Below are 12,374 nucleotides of genomic sequence, written 5' to 3' on the forward strand. Positions count from 1 at the left end.
CATTATTTAAGGACTCTGCTGCATTATTTAAGGACTTTGTTGCATTATTTAAGGACTCTAATGCATTATTTAAGGACTTTGCTGCAATATTTAAGGACTCTGCTTCAGTATTTAAGGACTCTGCTGCATTATTTAAGGACGTTGTTGCATTATTTAAGGACTCTGCTGCATTATTTAAGGACTTTACTGCATTATTTAAGGACTCTGCTGCATTATTTAAGGACTTTCTTGCATTATTTAAGGACTCTGCTGCATTAGTTAAGGACTTTGCTGCATTATTTAAGGACTCTGCTGCATTATTTAACGACGTTGTTGCATTACTTAAGAACTGTGCTGCATTATTTAAGGACTTTGCTGCATTATTTAAGGACTATGCTGCATTATTTAATGACTTTGCTGAAGCATTTGAGGACTCTGCTGCATTATTAGAGGACTCTGCTGCATTATTTAAGGACTTGCTGCATTATTTAATGACTTTGTTGGATTTTTTTATGGACTCTGCTGCATTATTTAAGGAATTTGCTGCTATATTAAAGGACTCTGCTTCAGTATTTAAGGACTCTGCTGCGGTATTTAAGGACTCTGCTGCATTATTTAAGGACTCTGCTGCATTATTTAAGGACTTTGCTGCATTATTTAAGGAATCTGCTGCATTATTTAAGGACTTTGTTGCATTATCTAAGGACTCTGCTGCATTATTGAAGGACTTTGCTGCAATATTTAAGGACTCTGCTTCAGTATTTAAGGACTCTGCTGCATTATTTAAGGACTTTGTTGCATTATTTAAGGACTCTGCTGCATTAGATAAGGACTTTGCTGCATTATTTAAGGACTCTGCTGCATTATTTAAGGACTTTGCTGCAATATTTAAGGACTCTGCTTCAGTATTTAAGGACTCTGCTGCATTATTTAAGAACTTTGTTGCATTATTTAAGGACTCTGCTGCATTATTTAAGGACTTTGCTGCATTATTTAAGGACTCTGCTGCATTATTTAAGGACTCTGCTGAAGCATTTGAGGACTCTGCTGCATTATTTAAGCACTTTGCTGCGGTATTTAAGGACTCTGTTGCATTATTTAAGGACTCTGCTGCATTATTTAAGGACTTTGTTGCATTATTTAAGGACTCTGCTGCATTATTTAAGGACTTTGCTGCAATATTTAAGGACTCTGCTTCAGTATTTAAGGACTCTGCTGCATTATTTAAGGACTTTGCTGCATTATTTAAGGACTTTGTTGCATTATTTAAGTACTCTGCTGCATTATTTAAGGACTTTGTTGCATTATTTAAGGACTCTGCTGCATTATTTAAGGACTTTGTTGCATTATTTAATGACTCTGCTGCATTATTTAAGGACTTTGCAGCAATATTTAAGGACTCTGCTTCAGTATTTAAGGACTCTGCTGCATTATTTAAGGACTTTGTTGCATTATTTAAGGACTCTGCTGCATTATTTAAGGACTTTGCTGCATTATTTAAGGACAATGCTGCATTATTTAAGGACTCTGCTGAAGCATTTGAGGACTCTGCTGCATTATTTAAGCCCTTTGCTGCGGTATTTAAGGACTCTGTTGCATTATTTAAGGACTTTGTTGCATTATTTAAGGACTCTGCTGCATTAGTTAAGGACTTTGCTGCATTATTTAAGGACTCTGCTGCATTATTTAACGACGTTGTTGCATTATTTAAGAACTGTTCTGCATTATTTAAGGACTTTGCTGCATTATTTAAGGAATATGCTGCATTATTTAATGAATTTGCTGAAGCATTTGAGGACTCTGCTGCATTATTAGAGGACTCTGCTGCATTATTTAAGGACTTGCTGCATTATTTAATGACTTTGTTGGATTTTTTAAGGACTCTGCTGCATTATTTAAGGACATTGTTGCATTATTTAATGACACTGCTGCATTATTTAAGGACTTTGCAGCAATATTTATGGACTCTGCTTCAGTATTTAAGGACTCTGCTGCATTATTTAAGGACTTTGTTGCATTATTTAAGGACTCTGCTGCATTATTTAAGGACTTTGCTGCATTATTTAAGGACACTGCTGCATTATTTAAGGATTCTGCTGAAGCATTTGAGGACTCTGCTGCATTATTTAAGCACTTTGCGGCGGTATTTAAGGACTCTGTTGCATTATTTAAGGACTTTGTTGCATTATTTAAGGACTCTGCTGCATTAGTTAAGGACTTTGCTGCATTATTTAAGGACTCTGCTGCATTATTTAACGACGTTGTTGCATTATTTAAGAACTGTGCTGCATTATTTAAGGACTTTGCTGCATTATTTAAGGACTATGCTGCATTATTTAATGACTTTGCTGAAGCATTTGAGGACTCTGCTGCATTATTAGAGGACTCTGCTGCATTATTTAAGGACTTGCTGCATTATTTAATGACTTTGTTGGATTTCTTAAGGACTCTGCTGCATTATTTAAGGAATTTGCTGCTATATTAAAGGACTCTGCTTCAGTATTTAAGGACTCTGCTGCGGTATTTAAGGACCCTGCTGCATTATTTTAGGACTCTGCTGCATTATTTAAGGACTTTGCTGCATTATTTAAGGAATCTGCTGCATTATTTAAGGACTTTGTTGCACTATCTAAGGACTCTGCTGCATTATTGAAGGACTTTGCTGCATTATTTAAGGACTCTGGTGCATTATTTAAGGACTTTGCTGCAATATTTAAGGACTCTGCTTCAGTATTTAAGGACTCTGCTTAAGCATTTGAGGACTCTGCTGCATTATTTAAGGACTTTGCTGCAATATTTAAGGACTCTGCTTCAGTATTTAAGGACTCTGCTGCATTATTTAAGGACTTTGTTGCATTATTTAAGGACTCTGCTGCATTATTTAAGGACTTTGCTGCATTATTTAAGGACTCTGCTGCATTTTTTAAGGACTCTGCCGAAGCATTTGAGGACTCTGCTGCATTATTTAAGCACTTTGCTGCGGTATTTAAGGACTCTGTTGCATTATTTAAGGACTTTGTTGTATTATTTAAGGACTCTGCTGCATTAGTTAAGGACTTTGCTGCATTATTTAAGGACTCTGCTGCATTATTTACCGACGTTGTTGCATTATTTAAGAACTGTGCTGCTTTATTTAAGGACTTTGCATTATTTAAGGACTATGCTGCATTATTTAATGACTTTGCTGAAGCATTTGAGGACTCTGCTGCATTATTAGAGGACTCTGCTGCATTATTTAATGACTTTGTTGGATTTTTTAAGGACTCTGCTGCATTATTTAAGGAATTTGCTGCTATATTAAAGGACTCTGCTTCAGTATTTAAGGACTCTGCTGCAGTATTTAAGGACTCTGCTGCATTATTTAAGGACTCTGCTGCATTATTTAAGGACTTTGCTGCATTATTTAAGGACTCTGCTGCATTACTTAAGGACTTTGTTGCATTATTTAAGGACTCTAATGCATTATTTAAGGACTTTGCTGCAATATTTAAGGACTCTGCTTCAGTATTTAAGGACTCTGCTGCATTATTTAAGGACGTTGTTGCATTATTTTAGGACTCTGCTGCATTATTTAAGGACTTTACTGCATTATTTAAGGACTCTGCTGCATTATTTAAGGACTTTCTTGCATTATTTAAGGACTCTGCTGCATTAGTTAAGGACTTTGCTGCATTATTTAAGGACTCTGCTGCATTATTTAACGACGTTGTTGCATTACTTAAGAACTGTGCTGCATTATTTAAGGACTTTGCTGCATTATTTAAGGACTTTGTTGCATTATTTAAGGACTCTGCTGCATTATTTAAGGACTTTGCTGCATTATTTAAGGACACTGCTGCATTATTTAAGGATTCTGCTGAAGCATTTGAGGACTCTGCTGCATTATTTAAGCACTTTGCGGCGGTATTTAAGGACTCTGTTGCATTATTTAAGGACTTTGTTGCATTATTTAAGGACTCTGCTGCATTAGTTAAGGACTTTGCTGCATTATTTAAGGACTCTGCTGCATTATTTAACGACGTTGTTGCATTATTTAAGAACTGTGCTGCATTATTTAAGGACTTTGCTGCATTATTTAAGGACTATGCTGCATTATTTAATGACTTTGCTGAAGCATTTGAGGACTCTGCTGCATTATTAGAGGACTCTGCTGCATTATTTAAGGACTTGCTGCATTATTTAATGACTTTGTTGGATTTCTTAAGGACTCTGCTGCATTATTTAAGGAATTTGCTGCTATATTAAAGGACTCTGCTTCAGTATTTAAGGACTCTGCTGCGGTATTTAAGGACCCTGCTGCATTATTTTAGGACTCTGCTGCATTATTTAAGGACTTTGCTGCATTATTTAAGGAATCTGCTGCATTATTTAAGGACTTTGTTGCACTATCTAAGGACTCTGCTGCATTATTGAAGGACTTTGCTGCATTATTTAAGGACTCTGCTGCATTATTTAAGGACTTTGCTGCAATATTTAAGGACTCTGCTTCAGTATTTAAGGACTCTGCTTAAGCATTTGAGGACTCTGCTGCATTATTTAAGGACTTTGCTGCAATATTTAAGGACTCTGCTTCAGTATTTAAGGACTCTGCTGCATTATTTAAGGACTTTGTTGCATTATTTAAGGACTCTGCTGCATTATTTAAGGACTTTGCTGCATTATTTAAGGACTCTGCTGCATTTTTTAAGGACTCTGCCGAAGCATTTGAGGACTCTGCTGCATTATTTAAGCACTTTGCTGCGGTATTTAAGGACTCTGTTGCATTATTTAAGGACTTTGTTGTATTATTTAATTACTCTGCTGCATTAGTTAAGCACTTTGTTGCATTATTTAAGGACTCTGCTGCATTATTTACCGACGTTGCATTATTTAAGAACTGTGCTGCTTTATTTAAGGACTTTGCATTATTTAAGGACTATGCTGCATTATTTAATGACTTTGCTGAAGCATTTGAGGACTCTGCTGCATTATTAGAGGACTCTGCTGCATTATTTAATGACTTTGTTGGATTTTTTAAGGACTCTGCTGCATTATTTAAGGAATTTGCTGCTATATTAAAGGACTCTGCTTCAGTATTTAAGGACTCTGCTGCAGTATTTAAGGACTCTGCTGCATTATTTAAGGACTCTGCTGCATTATTTAAGGACTTTGCTGCATTATTTAAGGACTCTGCTGCATTACTTAAGGACTTTGTTGCATTATTTAAGGACTCTAATGCATTATTTAAGGACTTTGCTGCAATATTTAAGGACTCTGCTTCAGTATTTAAGGACTCTGCTGCATTATTTAAGGACGTTGTTGCATTATTTTAGGACTCTGCTGCATTATTTAAGGACTTTACTGCATTATTTAAGGACTCTGCTGCATTATTTAAGGACTTTCTTGCATTATTTAAGGACTCTGCTGCATTAGTTAAGGACTTTGCTGCATTATTTAAGGACTCTGCTGCATTATTTAACGACGTTGTTGCATTACTTAAGAACTGTGCTGCATTATTTAAGGACTTTGCTGCATTATTTAAGGACTATGCTGCATTATTTAATGACTTTGCTGAAGCATTTGAGGACTCTGCTGCATTATTAGAGGACTCTGCTGCATTATTTAAGGACTTGCTGCATTATTTAATGACTTTGTTGGATTTTTTTATGGACTCTGCTGCATTATTTAAGGAATTTGCTGCTATATTAAAGGACTCTGCTTCAGTATTTAAGGACTCTGCTGCGGTATTTAAGGACCCTGCTGCATTATTTTAGGACTCTGCTGCATTATTTAAGGACTTTGCTGCATTATTTAAGGAATCTGCTGCATTATTTAAGGACTTTGTTGCATTATCTAAGGACTCTGCTGCATTATTGAAGGACTTTGCTGCATTATTTAAGGACTCTGCTGCATTATTTAAGGACTTTGCTGCAATATTTAAGGACTCTGCTTCAGTATTTAAGGACTCTGCTTAAGCATTTGAGGACTCTGCTGCATTATTTAAGGACTTTGCTGCAATATTTAAGGACTCTGCTTCAGTATTTAAGGACTCTGCTGCATTATTTAAGGACTTTGTTGCATTATTTAAGGACTCTGCTGCATTATTTAAGGACTTTGCTGCATTATTTAAGGACTCTGCTGCATTTTTTAAGGACTCTGCTGAAGCATTTGAGGACTCTGCTGCATTATTTAAGCACTTTGCTGCGGTATTTAAGGACTCTGTTGCATTATTTAAGGACTTTGTTGTATTATTTAAGGACTCTGCTGCATTAGTTAAAGACTTTGCTGCATTATTTAAGGACTCTGCTGCATTATTTACCGACGTTGTTGCATTATTTAAGAACTGTGCTGCTTTATTTAAGGACTTTGCATTATTTAAGGACTATGCTGCATTATTTAATGACTTTGCTGAAGCATTTGAGGACTCTGCTGCATTATTAGAGGACTCTGCTGCATTATTTAATGACTTTGTTGGATTTTTTAAGGACTCTGCTGCATTATTTAAGGAATTTGCTGCTATATTAAAGGACTCTGCTTCAGTATTTAAGGACTCTGCTGCAGTATTTAAGGACTCTGCTGCATTATTTAAGGACTCTGCTGCATTATTTAAGGACTTTGCTGCATTATTTAAGGACTCTGCTGCATTACTTAAGGACTTTGTTGCATTATTTAAGGACTCTAATGCATTATTTAAGGACTTTGCTGCAATATTTAAGGACTCTGCTTCAGTATTTAAGGACTCTGCTGCATTATTTAAGGACGTTGTTGCATTATTTTAGGACTCTGCTGCATTATTTAAGGACTTTACTGCATTATTTAAGGACTCTGCTGCATTATTTAAGGACTTTCTTGCATTATTTAAGGACTCTGCTGCATTAGTTAAGGACTTTGCTGCATTATTTAAGGACTCTGCTGCATTATTTAACGACGTTGTTGCATTACTTAAGAACTGTGCTGCATTATTTAAGGACTTTGCTGCATTATTTAAGGACTTTGTTGCATTATTTAAGGACTCTGCTGCATTATTTAAGGACTTTGCTGCATTATTTAAGGACACTGCTGCATTATTTAAGGATTCTGCTGAAGCATTTGAGGACTCTGCTGCATTATTTAAGCACTTTGCGGCGGTATTTAAGGACTCTGTTGCATTATTTAAGGACTTTGTTGCATTATTTAAGGACTCTGCTGCATTAGTTAAGGACTTTGCTGCATTATTTAAGGACTCTGCTGCATTATTTAACGACGTTGTTGCATTATTTAAGAACTGTGCTGCAATATTTAAGGACTTTGCTGCATTATTTAAGGACTATGCTGCATTATTTAATGACTTTGCTGAAGCATTTGAGGACTCTGCTGCATTATTAGAGGACTCTGCTGCATTATTTAAGGACTTGCTGCATTATTTAATGACTTTGTTGGATTTCTTAAGGACTCTGCTGCATTATTTAAGGAATTTGCTGCTATATTAAAGGACTCTGCTTCAGTATTTAAGGACTCTGCTGCGGTATTTAAGGACCCTGCTGCATTATTTTAGGACTCTGCTGCATTATTTAAGGACTTTGCTGCATTATTTAAGGAATCTGCTGCATTATTTAACGACGTTGTTGCATTACTTAAGAACTGTGCTGCATTATTTAAGGACTTTGCTGCATTATTTAAGGACTATGCTGCATTATTTAATGACTTTGCTGAAGCATTTGAGGACTCTGCTGCATTATTAGAGGACTCTGCTGCATTATTTAAGGACTTGCTGCATTATTTAATGACTTTGTTGGATTTTTTTATGGACTCTGCTGCATTATTTAAGGAATTTGCTGCTATATTAAAGGACTCTGCTTCAGTATTTAAGGACTCTGCTGCGGTATTTAAGGACCCTGCTGCATTATTTTAGGACTCTGCTGCATTATTTAAGGACTTTGCTGCATTATTTAAGGAATCTGCTGCATTATTTAAGGACTTTGTTGCATTATCTAAGGACTCTGCTGCATTATTGAAGGACTTTGCTGCATTATTTAAGGACTCTGCTGCATTATTTAAGGACTTTGCTGCAATATTTAAGGACTCTGCTTCAGTATTTAAGGACTCTGCTTAAGCATTTGAGGACTCTGCTGCATTATTTAAGGACTTTGCTGCAATATTTAAGGACTCTGCTTCAGTATTTAAGGACTCTGCTGCATTATTTAAGGACTTTGTTGCATTATTTAAGGACTCTGCTGCATTATTTAAGGACTTTGCTGCATTATTTAAGGACTCTGCTGCATTTTTTAAGGACTCTGCTGAAGCATTTGAGGACTCTGCTGCATTATTTAAGCACTTTGCTGCGGTATTTAAGGACTCTGTTGCATTATTTAAGGACTTTGTTGTATTATTTAAGGACTCTGCTGCATTAGTTAAAGACTTTGCTGCATTATTTAAGGACTCTGCTGCATTATTTACCGACGTTGTTGCATTATTTAAGAACTGTGCTGCTTTATTTAAGGACTTTGCATTATTTAAGGACTATGCTGCATTATTTAATGACTTTGCTGAAGCATTTGAGGACTCTGCTGCATTATTAGAGGACTCTGCTGCATTATTTAATGACTTTGTTGGATTTTTTAAGGACTCTGCTGCATTATTTAAGGAATTTGCTGCTATATTAAAGGACTCTGCTTCAGTATTTAAGGACTCTGCTGCAGTATTTAAGGACTCTGCTGCATTATTTAAGGACTCTGCTGCATTATTTAAGGACTTTGCTGCATTGTTTAAGGACTCTGCTGCATTATTTAAGGACTTTGTTGCATTATTTAAGGACTCTGCTGCATTAGTTAAGGACTTTGCTGCATTATTTAAGGACTCAGCTGCATTATTTAACGACGTTGTTGCATTACTTAAGAACTGTGCTGCATTATTTAAGGACTTTGCTGCATTATTTAAGGACTATGCTGCATTATTTAATGACTTTGCTGAAGCATTTGAGGACTCTGCTGCATTATTAGAGGACTCTGCTGCATTATTTAAGGACTTGCTGCATTATTTAATGACTTTGTTGGATTTTTTTATGGACTCTGCTGCATTATTTAAGGAATTTGCTGCTATATTAAAGGACTCTGCTTCAGTATTTAAGGACTCTGCTGCGGTATTTAAGGACTCTGCTGCATTATTTAAGGACTCTGCTGCATTATTTAAGGACTTTGCTGCATTATTTAAGGAATCTGCTGCATTATTTAAGGACTTTGTTGCATTATCTAAGGACTCTGCTGCATTATTGAAGGACTTTGCTGCAATATTTAAGGACTCTGCTTCAGTATTTAAGGACTCTGCTGCATTATTTAAGGACTTTGTTGCATTATTTAAGGACTCTGCTGCATTATTTAAGGACTTTGCTGCATTATTTAAGGACAATGCTGCATTATTTAAGGACTCTGCTGAAGCATTTGAGGACTCTGCTGCATTATTTAAGCCCTTTGCTGCGGTATTTAAGGACTCTGTTGCATTATTTAAGGACTTTGTTGCATTATTTAAGGACTCTGCTGCATTAGTTAAGGACTTTGCTGCATTATTTAAGGACTCTGCTGCATTATTTAACGACGTTGTTGCATTATTTAAGAACTGTTCTGCATTATTTAAGGACTTTGCTGCATTATTTAAGGAATATGCTGCATTATTTAAGGAATTTGCTGAAGCATTTGAGGACTCTGCTGCATTATTAGAGGACTCTGCTGCATTATTTAAGGACTTGCTGCATTATTTAATGACTTTGTTGGATTTTTTAAGGACTCTGCTGCATTATTTAAGGACATTGTTGCATTATTTAATGACACTGCTGCATTATTTAAGGACTTTGCAGCAATATTTATGGACTCTGCTTCAGTATTTAAGGACTCTGCTGCATTATTTAAGGACTTTGTTGCATTATTTAAGGACTCTGCTGCATTATTTAAGGACTTTGCTGCATTATTTAAGGACACTGCTGCATTATTTAAGGACTCTGCTGAAGCATTTGAGGACTCTGCTGCATTATTTAAGCACTTTGCGGCGGTATTTAAGGACTCTGTTGCATTATTTAAGGACTTTGTTGCATTATTTAAGGACTCTGCTGCATTAGTTAAGGACTTTGCTGCATTATTTAAGGACTCTGCTGCATTATTTAACGACGTTGTTGCATTATTTAAGAACTGTGCTGCATTATTTAAGGACTTTGCTGCATTATTTAAGGACTATGCTGCATTATTTAATGACTTTGCTGAAGCATTTGAGGACTCTGCTGCATTATTAGAGGACTCTGCTGCATTATTTAAGGACTTGCTGCATTATTTAATGACTTTGTTGGATTTCTTAAGGACTCTGCTGCATTATTTAAGGAATTTGCTGCTATATTAAAGGACTCTGCTTCAGTATTTAAGGACTCTGCTGCGGTATTTAAGGACCCTGCTGCATTATTTTAGGACTCTGCTGCATTATTTAAGGACTTTGCTGCATTATTTAAGGAATCTGCTGCATTATTTAAGGACTTTGTTGCACTATCTAAGGACTCTGCTGCATTATTGAAGGACTTTGCTGCATTATTTAAGGACTCTGCTGCATTATTTAAGGACTTTGCTGCAATATTTAAGGACTCTGCTTCAGTATTTAAGGACTCTGCTTAAGCATTTGAGGACTCTGCTGCATTATTTAAGGACTTTGCTGCAATATTTAAGGACTCTGCTTCAGTATTTAAGGACTCTGCTGCATTATTTAAGGACTTTGTTGCATTATTTAAGGACTCTGCTGCATTATTTAAGGACTTTGCTGCATTATTTAAGGACTCTGCTGCATTTTTTAAGGACTCTGCCGAAGCATTTGAGGACTCTGCTGCATTATTTAAGCACTTTGCTGCGGTATTTAAGGACTCTGTTGCATTATTTAAGGACTTTGTTGTATTATTTAAGGACTCTGCTGCATTAGTTAAGGACTTTGCTGCATTATTTAAGGACTCTGCTGCATTATTTACCGACGTTGTTGCATTATTTAAGAACTGTGCTGCTTTATTTAAGGACTTTGCATTATTTAAGGACTATGCTGCATTATTTAATGACTTTGCTGAAGCATTTGAGGACTCTGCTGCATTATTAGAGGACTCTGCTGCATTATTTAATGACTTTGTTGGATTTTTTAAGGACTCTGCTGCATTATTTAAGGAATTTGCTGCTATATTAAAGGACTCTGCTTCAGTATTTAAGGACTCTGCTGCAGTATTTAAGGACTCTGCTGCATTATTTAAGGACTCTGCTGCATTATTTAAGGACTTTGCTGCATTATTTAAGGACTCTGCTGCATTACTTAAGGACTTTGTTGCATTATTTAAGGACTCTAATGCATTATTTAAGGACTTTGCTGCAATATTTAAGGACTCTGCTTCAGTATTTAAGGACTCTGCTGCATTATTTAAGGACGTTGTTGCATTATTTTAGGACTCTGCTGCATTATTTAAGGACTTTACTGCATTATTTAAGGACTCTGCTGCATTATTTAAGGACTTTCTTGCATTATTTAAGGACTCTGCTGCATTAGTTAAGGACTTTGCTGCATTATTTAAGGACTCTGCTGCATTATTTAACGACGTTGTTGCATTACTTAAGAACTGTGCTGCATTATTTAAGGACTTTGCTGCATTATTTAAGGACTATGCTGCATTATTTAATGACTTTGCTGAAGCATTTGAGGACTCTGCTGCATTATTAGAGGACTCTGCTGCATTATTTAAGGACTTGCTGCATTATTTAATGACTTTGTTGGATTTTTTTATGGACTCTGCTGCATTATTTAAGGAATTTGCTGCTATATTAAAGGACTCTGCTTCAGTATTTAAGGACTCTGCTGCGGTATTTAAGGAACCTGCTGCATTATTTTAGGACTCTGCTGCATTATTTAAGGACTTTGCTGCATTATTTAAGGAATCTGCTGCATTATTTAAGGACTTTGTTGCATTATCTAAGGACTCTGCTGCATTATTGAAGGACTTTGCTGCATTATTTAAGGACTCTGCTGCATTATTTAAGGACTTTGCTGCAATATTTAAGGACTCTGCTTCAGTATTTAAGGACTCTGCTTAAGCATTTGAGGACTCTGCTGCATTATTTAAGGACTTTGCTGCAATATTTAAGGACTCTGCTTCAGTATTTAAGGACTCTGCTGCATTATTTAAGGACTTTGTTGCATTATTTAAGGACTCTGCTGCATTATATAAGGACTTTGCTGCATTATTTAAGGACTCTGCTGCATTTTTTAAGGACTCTGCTGAAGCATTTGAGGACTCTGCTGCATTATTTAAGCACTTTGCTGCGGTATTTAAGGACTCTGTTGCATTATTTAAGGACTTTGTTGTATTATTTAAGGACTCTGCTGCATTAGTTAAGGAGTTTGCTGCATTATTTAAGGACTCTGCTGCATTATTT

This window comes from Phyllobates terribilis, unplaced genomic scaffold (assembly GCF_046119375.1).
Source record: "Phyllobates terribilis strain yellow unplaced genomic scaffold, ASM4611937v1 Scaffold_80__1_contigs__length_6766528, whole genome shotgun sequence".
Classification (NCBI taxonomy): Eukaryota; Metazoa; Chordata; class Amphibia; order Anura; family Dendrobatidae; genus Phyllobates; species Phyllobates terribilis.